The sequence below is a fragment of the Trichosurus vulpecula genome, chromosome 5, assembly GCF_011100635.1.
Source record: "Trichosurus vulpecula isolate mTriVul1 chromosome 5, mTriVul1.pri, whole genome shotgun sequence".
Taxonomy (NCBI): Eukaryota; Metazoa; Chordata; class Mammalia; order Diprotodontia; family Phalangeridae; genus Trichosurus; species Trichosurus vulpecula.
This window is the reverse complement of record NC_050577.1, coordinates 71,812,459-71,835,229: the sequence shown is the minus strand read 5'-3', so window position 1 is coordinate 71,835,229 and position 22,771 is coordinate 71,812,459. Positions and strand designations below refer to the sequence as shown.

Genomic DNA, 22,771 nt, shown 5'->3' with positions numbered 1-22,771 from the left:
CCACAATCTGATCCCACTGACTCTTCTAGCTTTGTTTCATGCTTCTCCCCTTCATGAAGTCTCTGTTCCTTGAACTCTCCTACTTTCATACATTATTCATTCTTACCATGATCTCCATGTCTGGTCTGCTTGCTTCTCAACTTCCCTTCTCAGAATCTGTCTTCTTTCCTCCACAGCTCAGCTAAGGTGCCACCTCCCCTTTCATGATGTCTCTCTCTGATTGCCTTGGGTTGTTACAGCTTTCTCTTCCTCCATAATTTTCTTTATCCCAAACTTAATTATGCACACGTTGTGTCTCTACAGCAGTCCCCTTAGGCCAGTGACTTCCACATTGTAGGCACTTAAAATGGTTGCTTGAATCACAAGTGCTAAGTAGTTGAAGGGGCACCATATTTAGTAACACTGTTAGTAAATCAGTTGTAACATACAGGTGAACACAATATATATAGCACTAGATAATCATTTTGCCAACATTAAATGATATTTTACTCAACTCTATTTGAAGATGAAAATCTTTTATATTCTGAAAAGTCACTTGACATTCAAGAAACAGATACAGAGAAATTTAAATCTACTTGTCAAATAGCAACAATAACTGAGGCTGAACATAAGTTCACAATTTCCAATTTTTAATTGAATACCAATTAAATCAAATGTTACAGCTGAATGTCACATGTCAGTTGAGCAGGAATCAAAGTGGTTTTTTTTTTACATGCCTAGCTAAAAGGTTCAATTCCACTTTTATAACTGAATAAACCATAAGGTTTTCCTATGCTGTTGGGGTTGTTGCTAATTTTGTATAACAGTACAATCATCTGGATCCGAGGATCCATGTTCTCGTGGCTTTACCACTAGGACATATATTTGCAAATGCCATTTATTCTCTTCTAATAATAACTGACATTTATAAAGTTAAGGTTCGCAAAGCACCTTGTACACATTAACTCATTGTTCCTCAAGACAAGTCTCCCCATTTTGTGGGGAAAGTAACTGCTGCTTGGAAAGATTAAATGAACTTGCACAATTGGTGCTTAATTAGACATAAGACGTTAACCTACATGTTTTCTAATACCAAGTGTAGGGCTACATCCATTACACCAAGGCTAATTCCAAATAGGAAAAGCAGTTCTCACCTCATTAGGGCAAAGAAGTAGATTTAATTCTAACAGCGCAAAGTAAAATTTCCACCCTTTGATGCATTTAAGCAAATACAGCTATATTTTTGGTAGGTTTGGTTCAAACTGGGCTGCAAAGCATATTCTTGCCCTCGTATTTCCATTAGAAATGAGCTTCTCCGAGTCTACAACAAAGAGCACCCTAAAGGGTGCTCTTTGCCCAAAAAGGCCACAACTTTCTAAATAGCCGGATCTTCAGTTCAGCAAGATGGTATCGTGCCTAGGCGGGATGTTTTGAGTAACTGGGTTTCTGTATGACCTTGGTACTGTTTCAGTCCTTTTATCTAAAATGTACCCTGCCTATCCAGAAGTCTCATAATGAATACTATTTCCTTTCTTTTTAATGAAGCTACCTAAGGCTTTTTAAAAATTTCTTCGGACTGAGAGGGGAGAAGTAGGTCAGTCATAAGGATGCTCACCTCCTCTTTTTTTCTTGGGGTCAATCAATCAACAAGTATTTATGAAGCGCTTTCATAGTGCAAAGAAAGAAAGCAATCCTTATTCCTAGAAGCTTATCTTCTAATGGGAAGGGCAGGAGAAAATTACGTAATCTACAGCATAAAAATAAAATGAATTCACACAAAGTAGTTCACTGCCAGGTAGCCCGAGAGGGAGCCGGCTGGCAGTCGCTGCCTCTGGCCTCAGTTTCCCCATCCTGGTTCGGGAGGGGTCTTGTGAGATCTTCGTCTAGCCCCCGCCAGTGCCTTTACTTTCCCAGATCAAAAGCCCCTCCCCCAGTCTTCCTCTCATTTTTTAATTCCAGGCCCTCTGCCAGCTATCTCCTAAGTCAGATGGTGACAAGGCGGCGACGGAGGCACGGCCTCGGCCTTGGGCCAGGCAGGGCTGCCCCCGTTGCGGGGCTGGGAAGGGCGGTCAGGGCGGCGGGGGCCCCGCTCCGGCTCCTCCCGGCGACCGGAGCCAGGCCGACTTTGACAGACGGGGGAACTGAGGCTGGGAAGCGCGGCGCGGCGGGCTTTCCCTCCCGGCCCTCCCGCGGTTTCCTTTGTCCGCCCTGCCCCGCTGGCTCCCCCTCGTCCTCTTCCTCAGCTGCCGGCGGAGCGGCTGACGCGGCCCGGGAGGAATGCGTTTCCGGAGGGAGCGCGGGGCTGGGTCCGCGTGCGGAGGGGGCCGGGGGGGCCAGCGACGGAAAGAGAGGCGGGAGGAGGGAGGGGAGGAGAATAAGATTGGCTGGCTGGAGGAGGAGGGCGGTGGTCGGGGGGAGGGGCCCCGCTCCACCTTCCTGAGGGGGAGGTGGCCGAGGGAGTGACTCGTCCCTCCTCCCGCCCCGGAGGAGGAGCCGGAGCCGGAGCCCGAGCTGCTGCCACCGCCCGCCCGCCCGCCCTCCGGGAGAGCCGGGGAAGGATCTCGGAGCGGCCGGGGCAGCGAGAGAGCCAGGCCGGGCCCGGAGCACGCGGCCCTCCGCCCGAGCGTGAGAACACCGCGCGGACGGCGGCGAGGTGAGCAGGCCGCCGTGGCGAGGGGCTGTGGGGGCGGCGGGCTCGGGGCGCGCTTGGCAGCCCGGCCCAAGCCGGACCGAGGGAGAGGCAGCCCCGGTCCGGGCCGCTCTTTGTGTCGGGAGGGAGCGGGCGCTATGGGGGTGGGGACTGCCGGGCCTCCTCCGCATAAGGCAAGGAATTCCTGCCTTGGGCCCGAGAGGAGAGCCCCGGGAGGAGCGCGGGGCCGGCTCAGTCCTGCGCTCGGCGCCTCCCGCCTCGCCCTCCGCGCTCCTGCGGGCGCTCCCTTCCCCCTCTCCGGCCTCGGCCCTCCCCCACTTTTCTACTGGCCTGGCCTCCCCCACTTTCCTGCCTTGCAGCCTTCTCTTCTCCAGCCGTCGCTTCAGCTACCTCCTGCTCTCTGCTTCTCCCCACCTTCCCCCCTTTCCCTTTACTTCTCCCTCTTTCATTTTACTTCTCCTCTACCTCCTTTTCCTCTACTTCAGCTGTACCTTCTCCCTCTTTTCTTCTCCTTCTCTACCTTCTTCTCTTTTCTTCTCCTTCTCCCCACCTTCTCCCTCTTTTCCTCTACTCCCTAACTTTCTCATTTCCTCTACTTCTCCCCACCTTCCCCCTCTTTCCCTTTACTTCTCCCTCTTTCATTTTACTTCTCCCCTACCTCCTTTTCCTCTACTTCAGCTGTACCTTCTCCCTCTTTTCCTTTACTCCTCTCTACCTTCTCCCTCTTTTCCTCTACTTCACACCTTCTCCTTCTTTCCCTTTACTTCTTCCTCTTTCCCTTTACTTCTCCCTTTCTTTTTACTTCTCCCCCACCTCCTTTTCCTCTACTTCAGCTATACCTTCTCCCTCTTTTCTTCTACTTTCCCCCTACTTTTTCCCCTCTCTCCCTTTACTTCTCTCCCATCTTCTTCTTCTCCCTCTATTTCTCACCTTTCGCCATGTCTTTTCCTCTACTTTGCCTCCCCTCACTTTTCTCTTGGTCTTTTCCTCTCTCTCACCCACCCCCCTTTTCTTCCAGTCTTCTGCCCCCACATCATCTCCCCATCTTTTCCTTTTTTCCACACCCATCCGTACCCCCAGCTCCCTGTTTTTCTTCTTCTTTGTTCACCTTCACTTCCCTTGGACTAGGAGAACTCTTGTCAAACACTGTGTGCCCTGCCTAGGAAATAGAGCAGCTGTGTCATTGGCCCCAGGGTAGAAAGAATGGACACATTCCTCCCCCTTTCTTGTGCTGAGGTGGTTCACCAGGCCTGCCTGGGTTGTAGGTGTCACTTTTGTGGCATTGTAGCCTGGAGATGTAGAATGTGGTTCCTGGTGAGCCATATATATATCTATATCTAATAAGGCTTGCCATTTATAGAGATCTTTTTGCATTTTTAAGTCCTAGGTTCTTTCACTAATTGGTCTAGCTGGACCCCCCTGGGATCTAAAGTAAGGTTTTTTGGATCTGCTCAGGTGAGAGCTGAAGTACAATGGATTAGGATCGAAGGACTTTTTACCTATTTGATATTTCTGCGAACTTGATCACTTTATGCCTTTAAAGCTTAAAGTTTCATTGGCCTTAGATCTTCCTGCTATACTTTTCATTGTCTCCTGCTTTTATGATTTAAAAAGTTCTTCAGCCTAGAAAATGTCAGCAGTGTTGAGGTAATGTTTTATTTACCCTTAAAATTCCTAGTGAAGTATTTTCATTTATTTATTTTTACCATAGGCCCTAAGTGTATATGGGTATGTATATAATGGGTACAGGATTGAACCTGATACATAAAAAAAATTGGTAGGTAACAGACATGAATATGAGTGACAACTTTGGCATATTTTCCCCAAATTATTTAGGTTTTTATGTGTAAGAACACAAACTTTGCTAAACTATAGACAATGGATATTTAAATGCATACTTTTGTACCAACAGTGGATTATTATACTCAAGATTTTCATAACACTAAATTTTATTTTGGTTTTGGTTCTGGTCTGTGATTTCATCAGTGTAGGGATACTCTCCATTGAAACAAATCAGCAGCTTTTCTATACCTTATAATCTTAAAGTGTTCTATGAGCACTGAGACTGTTAAGTAACTTTCCTCTAATTGCTGAGGCTGAACTTGAACCCAGGGCTTCCTGAACACAAAGCTGTCCCAGCTCTCAGCGCTATTTATTCCATGTTGCCTTTCCAATATTAAATTGTATGGGAGTAGGGAGACTTAAATCTGTTACAAACTAGTTGTGTTATTTGGGCCATAAATCTCTTCATCTATAAAATTAAGTTGGACTCTCTGATCTCTCAAGTTCCTTTTAGCTTTGTGGTATACTATGATCTTATTTGTATACAAGTTTTATCTCACACACCCCCCCCCACACTGCCAAAAAATGATTATAAATTCTTAAAATTCAGAACTGCTTGTTATATTCTCAGTGTATTGTATTCTTAGATTACATTCATTTGTTGTCATTGTATCACAATCAAAATTGGACACTTAAAAGTCACAAAATTTGGCACCTTTTTTTTTTGAGTTCCCAGTCATGCTTAGGAACTTTCAGTACATCAGTTTTTTAAAATATTGAAGTAATTCTAGTATAAATAGTAAAGTGTTCATGAGTAAAATGTATATAGTGTATAAAATGTAATACCATATTTTACAAACTAACTTTTTTGAGTGGGAGGGAATTACTGGATTATTAGTGTCTGTTGTGTTTCAAGATGAAGTGATATATTTTTAAGGGATTTTTACTGTGACAGAGTCTCTGCAATATTTAATTTTATTCAACAATAACAAGAAATATTAATCAAGGCACTTCTAGACACTGGGAATGCACTAGGCAGCCCCCCACTTTAAAAAGTTTATAATCTAATGGGAAATGAGGAATAAAATGAGATAAGATGTACACAAAATGTAAGAACATAAAGCTGGAAGGCATCTTAAAGATCAGGAAGAAACTGAGAGCCAAGAGGTTAAGTGTGTTACCTGACGTCACACAGCTAGTTTATAGAAGAGATAGGTCTCTTGGCTCCTAGCTCAGCTTCTTAGTCTTCCAAATTTTGACCACTTAAATAATTTTACGTGAACACTTTGGGAAGTGTTTAAAGTGTCACGTTGACAAGTATGGTTCTTATAAAAATATTATTTTTTACTGTAAACTTAGACCATTTTTTAAGATCCTTATTAAGCTGATTTCTGTAAGACTTAAATATAGAAATGTTATTGTTTGGTTTGTTGCAACATAAAGTGGCAGATAGAGAAGCAAAAAATAGTTTTAATTTCATTTAATTAGAAATATAGAATTCATGCATTTGACTTATAAAAAACAAAGAATCACGTTTGCTTCTAAAAATATAGAAATATTAATACTTTAACTTTACAAAGATTAAATGGGTTTTTTTTCTTCAGAATAGACAGTTTGGATTTCCCTTGCCATATTTTCCCCCCAAAAGTTTAGTATGTTAGAAATAACATGAGAATTAACAACTATGAATATCACCTACTTTAACCATTTTAATAGTCATGTAGATTTCTTTATTCCCTTCTCTTATAGTTAATCTTGGTCCATAATATTACCAGTGCTGAGTGAAAAAAGTAGTTCCATTTCTCTGTTCCCTAGAATGGTAGGTTGTTTTACTGAGACAACTGAATCTGCTGCTCAGAGTGCTAATTTATAGTTATTTGCCCTGAAATAATGGACTGATTTCTCTGTGTGTTCAGAACAAGCCAAAAAATGGAAATGACTTTGTAGTGAGTAACCTGAATCATTTTAAAATTTGGATCTTGAAGTCAGAAGTTTTATATCCCTGGCTAATTCATTTAGTTCTTTCTTTAGATTTAACCCTTAACTTCTGTTTGAAGTTATTTTAGCTAATTGTTATTTTGTAGAGAACTGGCAAGCTGTCAGAATTAGAACTAATAGAATGTTTTCATTTAAGGCAACATGTTCCCATACGTTTCAGCTCCAATTTAATTTTGGGATAGTATCTCTTGTTAAAAACATAGTATCAAAGGGAAAACTATTGTATGCTGACGAAATTACTTTGTTTCTAAGAGCCATCCCTCAAATTTAGGAATGAGATGAATTTTTTAGCATTCAAGAAATTAAAAACAAATGAGAGGAAAAAGACACCCTGGTTGCATAGAACAGTGGTCTCCCAAATTAAATCAAGATCCAAATTTAGCAGTTAGCCAAGGAATATAAAAAGTACATACTAAGGAAGTGTATGCAAACACTAAAAAAGAGAGAACTGAGTAGGTAAAGTACTTTTTGGGACATCCACCAGGTGAGCAGAAGCCCTGATGGCTGTCAGCCTTTTTTCCCTACATTATCCATTCCTTTCACTTTTTCTTTTAGTCAGGAAGTGGAGTGTAAGAGCAGTTGGGTTTATAATGCTTCAGGATTCCTTCTACTCCTTACACTGAGTGGCACTGTCTAATACTATAAATATTTTCTTTTTCATTCATTCTTTTTTTTTAGAGCAGCATAACTTAGAAACACTACTTTGAACATACACATATAAACAGGACATGAAATGTAACTCAAAATGAAACCTTAAAATTCAAATTATTTATTTTTTGATTAGAAAAATTGATACAGATTTCAAGAAAATTGTAATACCAATTTAATTCTCTATCCATTGGTAGTTTTGTTATCTTTGTTTTTATTTCTATGATCATATAAAACTGACTTCATTTTCAAAAAATTCCTTTTATCTTTTCATTAAAATCTTTATATTTGCTTTTAATATACTATGATTTTTTTATCCATTTCCCAATTATTGGGCATTTTGATTGTTTCCAGTTTTTTACTATTACAGATTTTAAAACTGTGAACATTTTTGTTTGTAGTAACCTTTTTCTTTTAATTTCTTTTTGTTAATATTAGAATATTGTCCCAGAAGTGGGATCAGTGGGACAGAGACTGTAATCAATTTATCAAGAAAAAAATAAGTCTTCTAGTTTAACAAAATCTGTGGAAGAAATTTTTATAAACTTTCACTTTAGAAGAGAATAAACTGCTTTTCGTAATTAGATCTATAGTTCAACAAAGCATGTATTAAGTGCTTACTGTATGCTAGGCATTCCACTGTGTGCTGGCTATACAAACAGTAGCAAGCAAAACAGTCCCTGTTTCTCAAAGAGCTCACAGTTTAATTGTTAGAACTTTGTCATTCCTCAATTCCAAATAACTTACACCAGTACTTTTATACTACATTAACTTTTAAAGTATTTATTATATAGTTAGTGCATAGAAAACGTTTCCTCAGATTTTAGAAAGACTATCTCCCAAGAACTGTTGGGGATCAAAGTAATAACTCAGGTTTATAAAGCATTTTGCTCACAACAACCTCAAAAGAGAAGTAATGCAAGTATGTTATCATTTTACCTATTAAAAAACTGAGAAGAGACGTAGAGTATCTTGCCCACCCTCACTGATGCCGCTAATTGTGGCAGCCAGAACCTGGGTCCTCCTGCTCCAAAACTAGTGCTCTTTCTACTCGACCATATTTCCTCTGAAACCATGTAGATTATGATCTAACTTAACTCTTTATTAATTGAAAAATAAGTAGGTCTAACTATATTTCAGTAAGTAACATATAGGACACAGTTAATACTTTTAGTCTGTAGAAAAAGTTAAACCTAGGATGAATATCTGTAAAATAAAAGCAGTAGAGAACATGCCACCACACTTGAAGGGTCTCTGTTCTCAATTCTTGCCTCATAAAAAAATATGGTTATTAAATAGTCTCTCTCAAGGGTTCTCCTTTTGGGCAAAACAGTATCACTCTAAGCTTAAGTCAAAATCTTTTTAATTTAATTAATGGCAATCAATTTGACAGTGTATATGCTTAAATTTAACAAGATTATATTTTCAGCCAATATATTGCCTTAACTTGCTAAGTGTATTAGGCATTTTAATTTGGTTCTATCTTGAAATACCATAGGGGCAATGTGTAGTATTTTAAAATTTTCATTTTATAAAACATAGTTCTGAGATATTATATGTAGTTGAGAACTACCATAAGAATTAATTTGAAATAGTCCCCTACTTAGTAAGAGGAAAATAGGTGTTTGCCTAGTGTGTACCTCAGATTTTTTTTCTCCTTTCCTCATCCCTTGTTCCCTCTTCAACCTCCAAAGCTCTTGCTCAGAACTGCTCACTTCATATAGAACTCAGAATGAGGGTCTTCTTTGCCTAAATTCCATACTTAAAACTTTCCTATCAGTTTCATCTCTACTATCCTCAGCCCCAGTACCATCTTATGGCTTACATTCCCCTCTGTCCCCTGAGAAACCCATGGTCCTTAACTCCAGAGTTCTGTTCCATACCGTAGTCAATGAAGGGGATAGTTAGAATAACCTGGGCATGGGTTTCTTCTAAGATATAAATAAATCTTTAATCTTTTACTTTCCAAGGTAAGATATGAGAATTATTTTCCCTATGGATTACTGTCCTCCAAAAGCATTGATCATTTGCTAAAACTTGACTTCTACTTTTATTGATTCATGATCTCAGAAGCATAGTTATTGCCTCCACTGATATAGATAATAATCCATAGGTGCCTTTTCATCCTGTAGAGGAGATTTTTGTCCATATTTTCCATGAATCAATAGTAGGCTGACGCAATGGATGCTGAAGAGCTGCCTCGGGCTCTTTTAATTATTTATCACAGAGTAAAGACCTACACACCACAAAAAGCACAGCCTTCTGGCGTTAAAAGTGAGTGCTTTTTGGTAAAAAATAATGATGATGAGAGGTAGGGCTAAGATGGTGGAGTGGTACTAAAAAGTATAGCATGAAACTCCTCTAAACAACTCTAGAAAATGCACCAAACCAAATCCTAATAGGGAAATACAAGAGAAAGTTAGAGTAAGTAAGTTCCAGCCCAGATCAATAGGGAGACAGAGGTCTATGGAGACAGGGTCTGGCCAGGAGTATTGGGCCCCACACATGAACCATTCCAGCACCTACGTACTGAAAGGACAAGAACATGTCCTAGACCTATACCAGGACCTTATGCAACATGTGGTCTTGTTGCTTACTACCAATTTTGGGGTCACAGATCCAGAGTAGACTGAGGATGGTACCTGTGCCCAGGGGTGACATTCCAGAGAAGGAGTGGTTGTAGGTCCTAGACTGCATACTGAATGAGGAACAAGTTCAGAAGCAAAGAACAGCTATATGGCTCAGACCTCAGCAGCGGAGTGAGTCCTTATTCTAGCTTATTCTATGTCTTGCTGAACAGCCAGAGTAGGAATCCCAGACCAAAAAAAAAATCCTGTCACTCTCTTACTCTGAACCAACAGAGTTTTCTAGCTGGCTCATAGTGGATGAGTCCAGCACAGTCTGCTGATAACTCCAGAGGAGGTAAGCCCATAGGCCTGTTGCTCAGACCTATACCAAGGGGGCAAATGAAAGCTCTAGAGGGAAAAAAAATTGAAAAAGAAATGAGAGTTATGGAAGAAAGATTTGGAAATGGAACTAACAACTTGGAATAAGAGATACAGAACCTTGCCCAAGCAACAAATTTCCTGAAAATGAGAATGGGTCAAATAGAAGCTAATAAAGTCAGGAGATGAAAAGAAATATTAAAACAAAATTAAACTGAAAAAAATTGAAGAAAATGTAAGATATCTTTTAGTTAAAACAACTGGCCAAGAAAACGGATTGAAGATAGACTATTTGAGAATCACTGGGCTACCTGAAAGTCATCACCAAAAAAAGAGCCAATAGATCATGTTTAAAGACATCATAAAAGAAAACTGCCTAGATCTTTTAAAACTAGTGGGCATGGTGGAAATAGAATCCACCCATCACCTCCTGAAAGAAATCCAAAATGAAAGCACCCAGGAACATTATAGCCAAAATCCAGAGTTTCCAGGTGAAAGAAAAGCTATCACAAGCTGCCAGAAAACAAAAATACTCAGGTACTGCATAGCTGCAGTAAGGATCACATATGATTTAGTAGCCACCACTTCAGAGGAGCAGAGAGCTTGGAATACATATTCCAGAAGGCAGAAGATATAGACTTACAAACAAGAATAACTTGCTCAGCAAAACTGTGTATAATTCTAATGTGAAGAAATGATATGTAGTGTCCCCTCTGAACCTTATTGTCTTCAAGGGTCGTGGAGGGAGTCTAGTTAGACAGAAGGCTTGAGAGTGGTTCTATTATATAATCAGGGTCTTATAAGAAGAACGGAGAGATGACAGTGAGGTTCAAATGTTAGTTGTTCCCCCTACCCCGTCTTCCTTGTTTGTATAGACTTCTGCTTGATTATGTTAGATGATTTTCCCTAACCTCATTGTCATTTGAATGGGTTAAGGGAATGAAGAATAGAGGTGAGTTCAGAAATACATTTTACTAAACAGGGAAATAGGATGGGAAAGGGGCAATTAGAGGGAGAGTAAGTTAAGGGAGAAATAGCAAAACAGAGGATATAGATATATAAAAATAGATGTATTCACACATGTATATATATATGTGTGTGTATACATATATATCTTTTATCAGTAGGAGAGAATTGGAAACTGAGGGAATGCTCATCATTTGGGGAATGGCTAAACAAGTTATGATATTTAAAGGTAATGGAATATAAATATGCTGTAAGAAATGTTGAAAGGAATAATTTCAAAGAAGCCTGTGAAGACTTATTTGAACTGATACAGAGTGAAGTGAACTGAACCAGGAGAACAGTTTATACAAAGAAAACACTATTGTGAAGTCAAACAACTTTGAAAGTCCTGGGAACTTTGATCAGTGTAATGACCACCTAGGATTTCAGAGTGTTAATGATGAAACATACTACTACCCACTTGACAGAAGTGAAAGATTCAGAATGCAAAATGAGATTTTTTTTTTCCTTTTTAGTTGGAGGGTGGAGGAAGAGAAAATAGAATTTTTGCTGATATTGTATGCTAGCTGGGAGGAAAGAACAACATACACATAAGGAATGGCTTTTAATGTAGGCTTTATGTAAGGGAAAACTTCATAGTAATTAGAACTGTCCAAAAGTGGAAAGCCCTGCCTCAAGAGGTAGCAAGTTCCTTTAAGGAGGTCTTCAGCAAAATCCTGGTTAACTGCTTGTCAGGCATATTACGGAATTTCAGAATTGTTTGAACTGCGTGACTCCTGGGCTTCCTTTCATGTCTGAGACTCTTCAGATTTTTGAATGTACTCTTTAATTTTAATGAGTTAATGCTAATCTCAGTTTTTTATTGCCTTTATTTGTATAGTCATAGTGACTATACTGTCCTCTTGACTCAGATATCCAACATTTAGTAAGTATTTGTAATGGTTTCCACTGTAAGCTTACTGAAATGAATTTGTGATCTCATCAGTGTGGATATTCTACTCATGATGCAGATTGAAATCTATCCATGCCTACCTGTCTGTGCCCTCCTATAAGTTCATCCGGGGGCATGGTGATTAACTAGGGTGCTAGTAGCTTTTTTTCCCCTTTCTTCTAATATCTTGAGGATACCAGTGGAGTATGTTATTCTCTGTTGTTCTCACTGAGTGACTGACTAGTCCCATCTTCTTTTTGATCACTACCTATTCACACTTAATACCTGCCTCTCAATTTTAATTTTTTAGAAATTGTAGTATTTAAGTGAGTTGGAGCCATACAGAACTGTAGAGAATGTCAGTATTAAAAAGATGGACCTGTGTTTCAAGAAGTTTAAGACTATTTTTAAAAAAATTCCAACAATTTTGCATAGATATCCCAGCCTGATCTCCTACTTCTGTTTAATTCTGAGCCCAGTTTGTTGAAGACATGTGTGTACTGATGAACTAGTTCTTTTCATGGTCATTATAGCAGCATATCATAGACTAAAAAAGACAAATCATTCATTTGATAAGGTTTTGTTGGTTTTTTTAGATATTAAGAAGGTCCAAAACTTCTTCCATACCTTATGAATTAGATGATTTTTCAACACCTTCACAGTTGTCACTTCTAGCTTAGATCTTGTCTGGAGACACTTCCTTTAATCTTGCTGCATTTCTCATCTTGATTCTAAGTAACTTTACCCCAGTTATTCCCTTCTCTTTTATTAGGCAGTATATTCATAATCTTCTGCTATCCTCTGTAAGATTTTACAAATGGGTTTTAATCTCTCTTTTCTGTAACTACTATAGCTTTCCACTTTGCAAATAAGTTGACTGTCTTGTCTGCTGAGGCACTTTTTAGAACTTTGGCCTAGCCATATGAAGTTATTGTAAGTATTTGTTACCTGATCATGTTCCATTTTATGTTGTCAATAATGTGCTTAAATAGGGCACATTGTAGTTGTTTTAACCATATACTGTTTCCTAGCTAGATCTTGGATAAAGAGCTGGAAGAGGTCTTAGTGTTCTATTCTGACCACATTAGAGCCTGAAGGAAGTAAAGGGACTTGCCCAGGGACATGCAGATGACAAATGGAATAGCCAAGATTGAACTTAGATCTTTCTTAGATGTTTTAACTCCAGATTCAGTGCTCTTTCTGCTTCTCCTTGATATCTTTTCTAATTTTCATTTTTGTTCTTTTAGTTGTGTAGTAATTTTGATCTTTTCTCTAACGGGTCAGTGGTCTGACTATAAAAAACTGATTCAGGAATGATTCCTGTATCAATGATGAATGGTTTCCTATCTGTGAAAATGTTATCAATTTCAATTTTTTTTATTCTATTCAGTGCTCACCATGATCAGTACCATTTGTTTCTGATTTTTCCCTCAAAGGAGATACTTATGTGGGGAGGCATTCTGTTCTGTAATCTAGAAGCCTATAGCCTCTTTCCATGCCTTATTCCTAATCTGATTTTCCACCATATTTTCTCCATCCACATCTATTCTCATCTTTGCATTGAAGTCACCAAATATTATGAATGTTGATTTAATATGGAGGAGTTTATTGAATTCTCTTCATTCTCTACGATAGGTCTTGGTATAAGCTATGATTATTTTCACAGTGGTATTTTTGTTAATATTTATTATGAGTATTAGAATATGAGATGACCAAACATCCAGTGATACGATGTTTCTTCTTGCCTTTGGACACATGATAAAACCATCTGCTAACTCCTTTGCCTTACAAGGAGAAAATACTATTTCCAAAGTACTATAGTTACAGCTATTTCCTTATGATAGAAATGTATCTCCTATCCTTTTCCCCAGTCTGATCCATCCTTGCTTGTCTTTTAAAGCCCAACTCAATTGCTACCCATTATAGGAAGCCTTTTATGATTCCCGTAATTGATAATGACCTTCCCTCTTCAGCACTTTGCACAACTTTTATAAACTCAAATATTATTTATTATTGTCTCATATGCCTCTAGATAGATTGTAAACTGAGGTAGGGAGAACTGTGTCTTATCTAAACTTTCTGTCTTACCCAGAACCTAGAACAGTGCTTAATAAATGTTTGTTACATTGAGTTTCATGATATTATAGATTAAAGTGGATTTTGTGGGTTGGCCTAAGAACCTAACCATTACATATAATATTTCTTTAGGGAAATTATTTTTATTATATATATAATATGTATTATATATACACATTATATATTATTTTTAAATGAACTTTTGGAAAAAAAAATTTTTCATCAGTTGAGGACTGGCTATAATGTGGTCTATTGGTCATTAGCATATGAGAGCAAAGATTGAAAATTAGAATTAGAGGTGTTTAAGAAAACAATAAATGACTATTTATCATTGTTTTCATAGAATTTAGAACTAAAAGGGACCTGAGAGATTCCTTGTCTTGGCTAAGCATGTGTCTGTCCTTTTGATGGCGAATCCAGGGCTTTTGCGACCATGCCGTGTTACTGAAGTTAGAAAAGGGAGGCCAGGGAGGTGTAGTGGAAGCAATGCTGACCTGAGAGTTCCACCTGATTCATTATTGGAACTTGGCTAAGTCACTTTCCTTCTTGGATCCTCAGTGACATCTTTAACATAAGGAGTTGGAACTATTGACTTTAAGATCCTTCCCTGGTCTAATCACCTCTGAAGGATGAAAGAAATTTATCTACATCTTTCTTTTAGCTAATAAGGAAGACCTGTTAGAGCAGGTGGTCTTTCCCAAGCTCTAATTTCTTAGGCTTTTCCTCCTGAGAGTTATATAGGGACATAAGATATACGATCCAAGGGAGAGAACTTCTTAATTCTTCAATTCTTTCATAAGTCAAGCAAGAAAACTTTGCTGCTGAAGGGAAAAAAATGTTTGCAGCTTTGCATAAATTATGCAGATAGTTGGTTTATATTTTTAGATATGGGGGACCTAAAGCCTTCTGCTTAAATTTGTTTGGCTCTTTGGGCAAGGGCCAAGAGCTGATCCCATTTGTGCAGATAGTTTCAAAAGGCTTTGTAAGTTACTGAAGATATAGAGCTATGAAAAGGACTTTAGTGAGCATCTGGTCAAACCTCTGCGTTTTAGAGATGAGAAAACTGAGACCTAGAAAGGTTAAGAAACTTATTCAACATCACAAAATCAGGATTTAAATTCCAGTTTTAACTCCACATTCACTTGCTGTTTCCTTTTGATGACAGTATTCAAAAAGGCCACAAGATGGTGATATTAAGCCTTAAAAGTAAAAAAAGAAAATAAAACCTTTTTCTTAAAATGAGTTGTGATTATATAAACTTGAACTTTGTCAACAAATAAAAATAAATACTAGGTTTGAATCCCAGATAAAACCATAGGATACAGAAGCAATTTATTTGCTGTCTTCCAATTGCTTTTCTATGTCCTTATGAAATTTTGTTCCCTTGGTGGTTTTATCTACTTGTGCACTTAGGGATATATGTGTTTACCTCACAAAAATCAACTGGAACATTTCCCAATTTTTCCAGAACAGGGTTTTTTTTTGGGGGGGGGGAGCAGTGGGGCAGGGAAACAGATTGCCAGTGAAAATGAAGGAAATTCAAGGTGGCAGATGCTTCCAGAAGTTACATAGAAATCAAGAAACTTTTATAACATTCTATTCCTGTCTACGAATTATTTAGACCAGCATCAACAGTCTTTGGAACTTGTGCCAAGGTATAGCATAGATGATAAGTAAGTGGCATAGCCAGAACTATCCCTTTGAAATATTGGGGAAAATACAGGATTTCAGATGAGAAACTTTGCATTTGAATGATGTCCCTGCCACTTGTTAGCTGTGTGGCCTTGGCGTTGAGCTCTTTACTTCTCTGTGCCTAGCTTTCTTCATCTGCAGATTGAGGATATTGGAAAAGTTCCTTCCAACTTCAAATTAAATGCTTCTCTAATGGATAGCAGCTAGGTGGCACAGTACGGCCTGGAGTCTAAATGACCTGTGTTCAATTCCAGCCTTAGACACTTACTTGCCAAGGGTTACACAGTAAAACCCTTATAACAAATATGCATAGTCAAGCAAAAAAATTCAGTGGGATTGCATATAGTAGAAATTTATTTCCCCCCTGCCCGTCTTCTAGACCAGAGATGCTTAACCTAGGATCCATAATTTTTAAAAAAAAATTTTTGCTAGTTGCATTTGTTATGAATTGTCTTCCTTTGTAATTTTATGTGTGTTTATTTTGCCTATTTAAAAACATGATTCTGAAAAGGTTTCCTTAGGCTTCCCCAAACTACTAACGGGCTGGGGCCCAGAACAGAAAAAGATCAAGAAGTCCTGTTGCCATGCTGAATTTGGAAAAATTGAGAAATGAGTATTTTTAAAATTTGAAATTATGGGGCAGTATTTTACTTCTAGTGCCTGGGACATAGTAGGTGCTTAATAAATGTTTATTGATCCATATACTACCACTGTACCACTTAGCTGCCTGACAGATAAAGATCTTTTGAAGGAACTGGGGTTGAGGAGAAAAGGCTTAGAAGGTATAGGATGGCTATTTTCAAGTACTTGAAAGACTAATGTGGAACAAGAATATACTTGAAATAGATGAAATTTAAAAAAAGAAATATAAATTTGATGAAAAAAGAAAAACTTTTTTCTCTTTTTTTAAAGAGAGGGCTTTTCAGCTGTGGAATGGTCTGAGGGGAATAGGTTTCCTTTTTGATGTTCGTTCATCTGTTTGTTGGGTGTGTAATAGTGAATGATTCTTTTTTGGATATGGTTGGATTAGATAGTGACTTTCCCACCTCTGAGATTTTGTGATTCTGTGGTAAGCCCAGCTCTTTTTGAGCCCTGTTTCATGGGTGATGCAAATCTGTGGGAAGAGAGGTTTCAGTCCCCTTCTGACACGTTGGTCACTTTGACTCTCAAGACTCTTCATTGTAGAACAGGTGCCAGTCTGCTTTAAGAGAGGGACTTTCCTCACTTGAGAGTTCCCTAAATTGGTGAAATCACTGGTCCATACCAAAGTAAGATCTTTTATGCCTCTAAGTGCAAGTTGTGTTTGGTGATGCATTTCAGCCTAATTAATTATGCCTGTCATGCATCTCTTCATTACATTTTGGATCTTCTGAAGTTTTCATTCTGCAGAGATTTTGTTTTTGCAGTTTTTTGTTTTGAGAGTGTTTACTCTTATACACATATTTTTGAGCATTTTTTTTTTCATTTTTTTTTGGAGGGGTGAAGGCAGGGCAATTGGGGTTAAGTGAGTTGCCCAAGGTCACACAGCTAGTGAGTGTGTCAGGTGCCTGAGGCCACATTTGAACTCAGGTCCTCCTGACTCCAGGGCCAGTGCTCTACTCACTGCGCCACCTAGCTGCCCCTGTGCATTTATTTTTAATAGTTCCTTATGTATTATAGCTTTCTACTACATTGTAAGTTCTAGGAGAACGTTTTATTTAATTTTTATCTCTTCCCTAGTCCCAGGTGCAGCATTCTGTAATAATAAGCACTTAAGAAATCTTTTTTTAAGTAAAGTTAATTTCCTGACTACCCTTTGTAACATTGTTTCAGTGAAGAAAAGTGTGTTTTTTCACCTGCTAGTAAGCAGCCAACCTCCTTTCATTAAAAAAATCTACAAACAGAAAAAGCAGGGTATTTCCCTTTTCCATAATCTCCTGGCCTTTCTTGAGACATGGAGCCTTCAATCTGGAAGGAAGAATTGTATTTGTGCACCACAAATACAAGAAGTTTAAAGAAGGGCCTACTTCTCCTGGGCTGATATTTTAAATTAATTGGCTATATATTGCTGTCTCTCCCTTCCATGGAGAGAAGAGCAAAGAAGAGTTCTAACTGTGGCCAAATTAGAGAAGCTTGGGCAAGCAAGCTGTAAGTGACCAGTGTCTTCATAGTATTGCTTACTTATTTTGTTTGGGATTCTATTAGACACTAGGGTTAACCATTTCCATCAAAAGTTTACCTACTCTCTAACCTGTCATTGTGACAAAAGTACTCTTCTTTTTAAACTCAAACTCATTTTTTTTCTTTTTTAAAATGAAAACCTCCTGTAAACACAAGTTAAGGCCTTCAAGAGTACTCTGGTAGAAAATTGATTGTGGTTAATTTGTTGGGGGAGACACGCAGACTTTTTTGAGCCACTCAGATCATGAATAGGCAGCAGCTACCTTCTTTAGAGCTATTTCTGGCTTGCGAATTTGGATGTTTATTGAAAACTTTGTTGTTGTTTAGTCGTTTTTTTTTTTTCAGTTGTGTGCAACTCTCCATGACCCTATTTGGGGTTTTCTTGGCAAAGATACTGGAGTGCTTTGCCATTTCCTTCAGCTCATTTTACAGATGAGGAAACAGGCAAACAGGGTTAAGTAACTTGCCCTGGGTCACCCACATGGTAAATGTCTGAGGCTGGATTTGAACTTAGGTATTCCTGACTCCAGGCCAAGTGTTCTATTCACTTCGCCACCTAATCACTTAGCCCTTAATTTATATAGGTCACATCTGCCTTGTTGTATCACATGGTTACATATGACAGCTGTCTATCTTTCTGCCATGCCACTATGCTACATGCTTCCCTTTCCACGTCTTGCTCTGGGAATAATAAAAATCACAATCATTCCTAGAAAGGACATGTCAGTCAGTTGCTCCATGACTTATAATCCCTGTGATTTCCCTTATTAATTAAAACTCCTTGAAGGTAGAGACTGTCTTGCTTTTCATATTTGTTTCAGCAGGACTTAGCACAGTGTCTGGCACATAGTGAACATATAAATACTTTTTCTTTTGTTCATTAAGTCATTCATTCATACAGACAAATTCAAATAAGTTATTGAATCAGGGTTGAATGGATACAGAAAGAATGCTAATGAATGATTCATTAAAATTTCTCCTTCATTGGAAATAAATGGATACAAAGTGATTAAGGGCATCAACTATGAATAATCGCTAACATTCAGAAAAACAAATGTAAATCACTTAATTTAACATAATATAGTACCTAATAAACTTATTAGAATTTGTATGTATTGATTTATTGATAGTTTCTTTTGTATAATGATCTATTTAAATTGTTAGGAAAATCAGTGTTATAAGGAGGCACCAATTTCATATACATATATATGTATGTATGTATTTTAATTGATCTTTTTTTTTTTTTCAAAAACAAAAGTTCCTGCCCACTACAAAATAAATGCACAGTGGTTGAGGGTAGATCCCCGGCAACTGGCAAAATCAGGAAATTCCTCATAAAGGAGATGGCACTTGCTGAACCTTGAAGGGAGCTAGAGTTTCAAAAGGCAAAGAGGAAAAGTATTTTAAACACAGGAGGCCTCTTCCTGCAAAGTAGTTGAGGCAGGGGGTGGAATGTTGCATGCCAGGAGAGCAAAAAGGACCTTAGAGTCCGTAAAAAGGTGTGATGTGCAATTAGGTAGAAATGTAGGCTGGAGGCAGATTGCGCAAGGTTTTAAAATACCAAACAGAAGAGGTTTTATTTTATTCTAAAGGCAATGGGGAGCCACCAGAGAATCTTCAGCAGAGGAATGATATGATCATACCTGCTCTTTAGGAGTATCAATTTGGCAGCTGCATGGAGCATGGATCTTTGAATACTGAGTGCAAGAAAACCAATGAGGGGGCTATTGCAGTAGTCTAGGGAAGAAGTGAGAAGAGCCAAGACTTGACAATTGATTGCATGGGAGGGGAGAAGCAGTGTTTGAGGGAGAGTGAAGAGTTTAAGGATGATTCCTAGGTTGCAAACCTGAATGGCTAGCAGGGTGGTGGTACCCTCAAAAGAAATAGGAAATTTAGGAGGGATGAGCTTAGGGGGTAAGATAACGAGCTTTGTCTTAGACATAAGGTTTGAAATGCTATAGGGCATCTAGGTGGATGTGATGCCAGCAAGTAATTGGTCATGTAGTGCTCAGGCAAGAGATTTGGGATTTTCTTGGAAGAGATACTAGAGTGTTTTGCCATTTCCTTCTCTAGCTCATTTTAGGGATGAGGAAACTGAGGCAAAAAGAGTAAATGTCTTGGCCAGGGTCACATAGCTGGTAAGTGTCTGAGGCCAGATTTGAAATGGAGATGAGTCTTTCTAACTCTAGGCTGGGTACTCTATCAACTGTACCACCTAGCTGCCCTCCTAGTTGAGGAAGACTTTAAAAGTTATTACTAGTGCTTCATTTTCAAAGAGGATCAATGACATTACAGGTGATGTCTTGACTTATGTGTGAATTGGATTTAAGTGAGGCAGAGTTGCATAGTTGTCAGCTTCACTCTGTCTTCCAGAGTCATTGAAGTCCACTGGCAAGACAAAAGTCAGGACAACTGGAGGTAGCCTGGCATACAGTAGATGCCCTTGGTATCCTCAATGTCTGACAAATCTCTGAGCACTCCCCAGCACCTGTTTCAGCTGCCTTCATGGCCATTGGAACAAATTGTTCACATTCACCCATTCCACTCTGGGGATGTCTTCACATACTTGGGGTAGACACCTCCCTATCTTGCTGATGGGTTTGAAGCCCATTGGTTACCCTCAACCTGGTTTAGCCTGTCTGCTGAGACAGTTTTACCCAGGTGTGGCCACTGCACATGCTACATTTTCTTGGAACCACAGGTGAGAGTTAAGTGAAGGTGAATACAAAAGGTAGACTCATCATAGTATCATAGGATCACAAATTTAAAATTGGAAGGAAACTTGTAGACCATCAAACCCAGCCTCTTCATTTTACAGATGAGCAAAGGTAGAAAAGTGGATAGAGCACTGAGCTTGGAGTCCGGAAGACTCATATTACTGAATTGAAATCTGGCCTCAGACACTCGCTGGCTGTGTACAAACACTGCAGAGTTTCTCCCAAACACTGTCAATGATTGAATATGGTGATTTAATATGTATATGCTTCACTTTGAACAAGAGGCATGTTTCTGAAAAGTTGCAGGTACACAAAATCATCTTAAGTACAGCAAGAGAGCTTGGTATTTAAAGGAATCCTATAGTGAATCCCCTGTTATTTTAAAGAGGGTTAACTAGCAAAAGGCCTCGAGTTTGAAAGAACTGAGGATAAGATTGGGGAATGGGATGGGGGACATAACAGCACTCTTCAAGTTTTTGAAAGCTGTCATGGGAAAGGATTAGGTGGTGGAGTAGAAATGGGAGTCATAAGGGTTGAGAAGTTAAAGTTGCTGTGAGGAAAGGATGTTAGTTAATATTTGGGGCCATGTGAAATTTTAAGTAGCATTATTTTCATTTTACAAATAAAGAAACTGCGAGTAACAAGAGTGACTTTTCTATAGTTATGCAGCAGCAGGTATTGGAGCTGGGACTTGTTCCCAAGTGTTTTCTCTCACATGTGCCACTTTCTGTCTTCTTTCCTCTTTTTTCCTCTTCAATTGCCCCTGTCTCCTATCATTTCAACCCTGTGCTTCAGAATAAAAATTAAAAAGATGGTTCTTCTTTAAGTATATAACCAGCCAGGAAGATGATTATTTCCTTCTAGTCAGCAAACTTAGAAAACTTCAAGAAGTCAGGTTTTTGTTAACTTTTCGCAGCACTTGCCACTAAGGAGAAGCCTGTCTTCACTGGTGGGGATTTTAATGTTTTAGCCTTTTCTGGGATGTTGTAAAGTTGATTTCAAAGAACTAAATTTTCATTGTCAACTAGGGAGAGAGGCACTGGATTTTGAGTAGTACATTCTCTATTATGTGCATAAAAAGCTTTCCTTTAGCTGTATCCACTGGAACCTAAGGAGTGAAAAGGATCTGTACAGAAGAAACATTGGCCACTCCATATATGGAGCAAATATTTGTTCTGTTTGCTTTAGGTGGAAGCATGGTCAGGAACATCCTCCATCAGAGCATTTCCTCAGGAACTTTCATGGTCCAGGCCATTTTGTTATAGCTCAGGAGCTGATGTCACATTTTTTAATGGCTTGTGTTCATTAGCCTAAAGGGATCTTTCAGGCAGTCCTTAAAAGGTGAACTTTTGGCCAGTCGTGTAAGAAATGGCCATCAGTAATACTCGGTAACTGAACAGTACTAAGTAAGGCATAGTGCTTTTAGTCATGCCTGTGGCCATGTTAGAGTATAAACTCCTTGTGAGTAGAAATTGTTTCATTTGTGCCTTACAAACACAGTGCATGGCACTTAATGAGTGCTTCTCAGGTGATTTATGTGGGAGAGACTCACCTCAGGAACTCCAAAGAATCTGAACAGCAAGAATCTGAATTTAATTGAGCAAAAGCAAAACTTTTTATAGTCAATCAAAGGATGGGAGGAGTGGATTCAGACAATAGGGGGTAACAATTCAAAGCACAGACGAATGAATCTATAAGGACTGTTCATGAAATTAATGTCAAACTGATGAGGTCTAGCAAGTTCTGTGGGAGCCCCCAGGCAATTCAGATAAAATATTGATGGATTATCAGAAATTACATAAGCAAGTAAATAAGCCTTTCAACATCCTGCCTAGGGTGGGAAAAGGGGCAGTCCTTCAGAGCTATAATGCCTAAGCTCTCCAGAGCCCTTTATTCAGGTGCTAAACTTGTAGAAATTGCCCAATGGAAAAATCATTAATTTGGGAGTAAGAGAATCTGGGTTCAAATGCAATCTCTGACACTTATTGCCTGTGTAACTTTGGACAAGTAATAATAATAATAGCATTTATATAGCACCTACCGTGTGCCAGGCAGTATGCTAAGTGCATTACAGATATCTCATTGGATCATCACAAACACCCTGGTAGTCAGGCAGTGACTTGCCTGCCATCCATACATAAGTGTCTCAGACTGGTTTTTCCTTCTGGCCCAGTGCTCTGCCCATTTACTACACCAACCCAGCTGTCTGTGCCTAATTCACTTTACC

General features: G+C 38.9%; 1 protein-coding gene across 2 annotated transcripts in view; it reads left to right on the top strand.

The window, feature by feature from the left end:
• Positions 1 to 2,409: 2,409 nt before the first annotated feature.
• Positions 2,410 to 22,771, top strand: part of ITGB1 (integrin subunit beta 1) — a 54,823-nt gene continuing 34,461 nt past the window's right edge. For both annotated transcript variants that reach the window (XM_036759000.1, XM_036758999.1), the window contains exon 1: positions 2,410 to 2,632. The gene's annotated coding sequence lies outside the window, so the exon portion shown is untranslated. The remainder of the gene's footprint in view (positions 2,633 to 22,771) is intronic.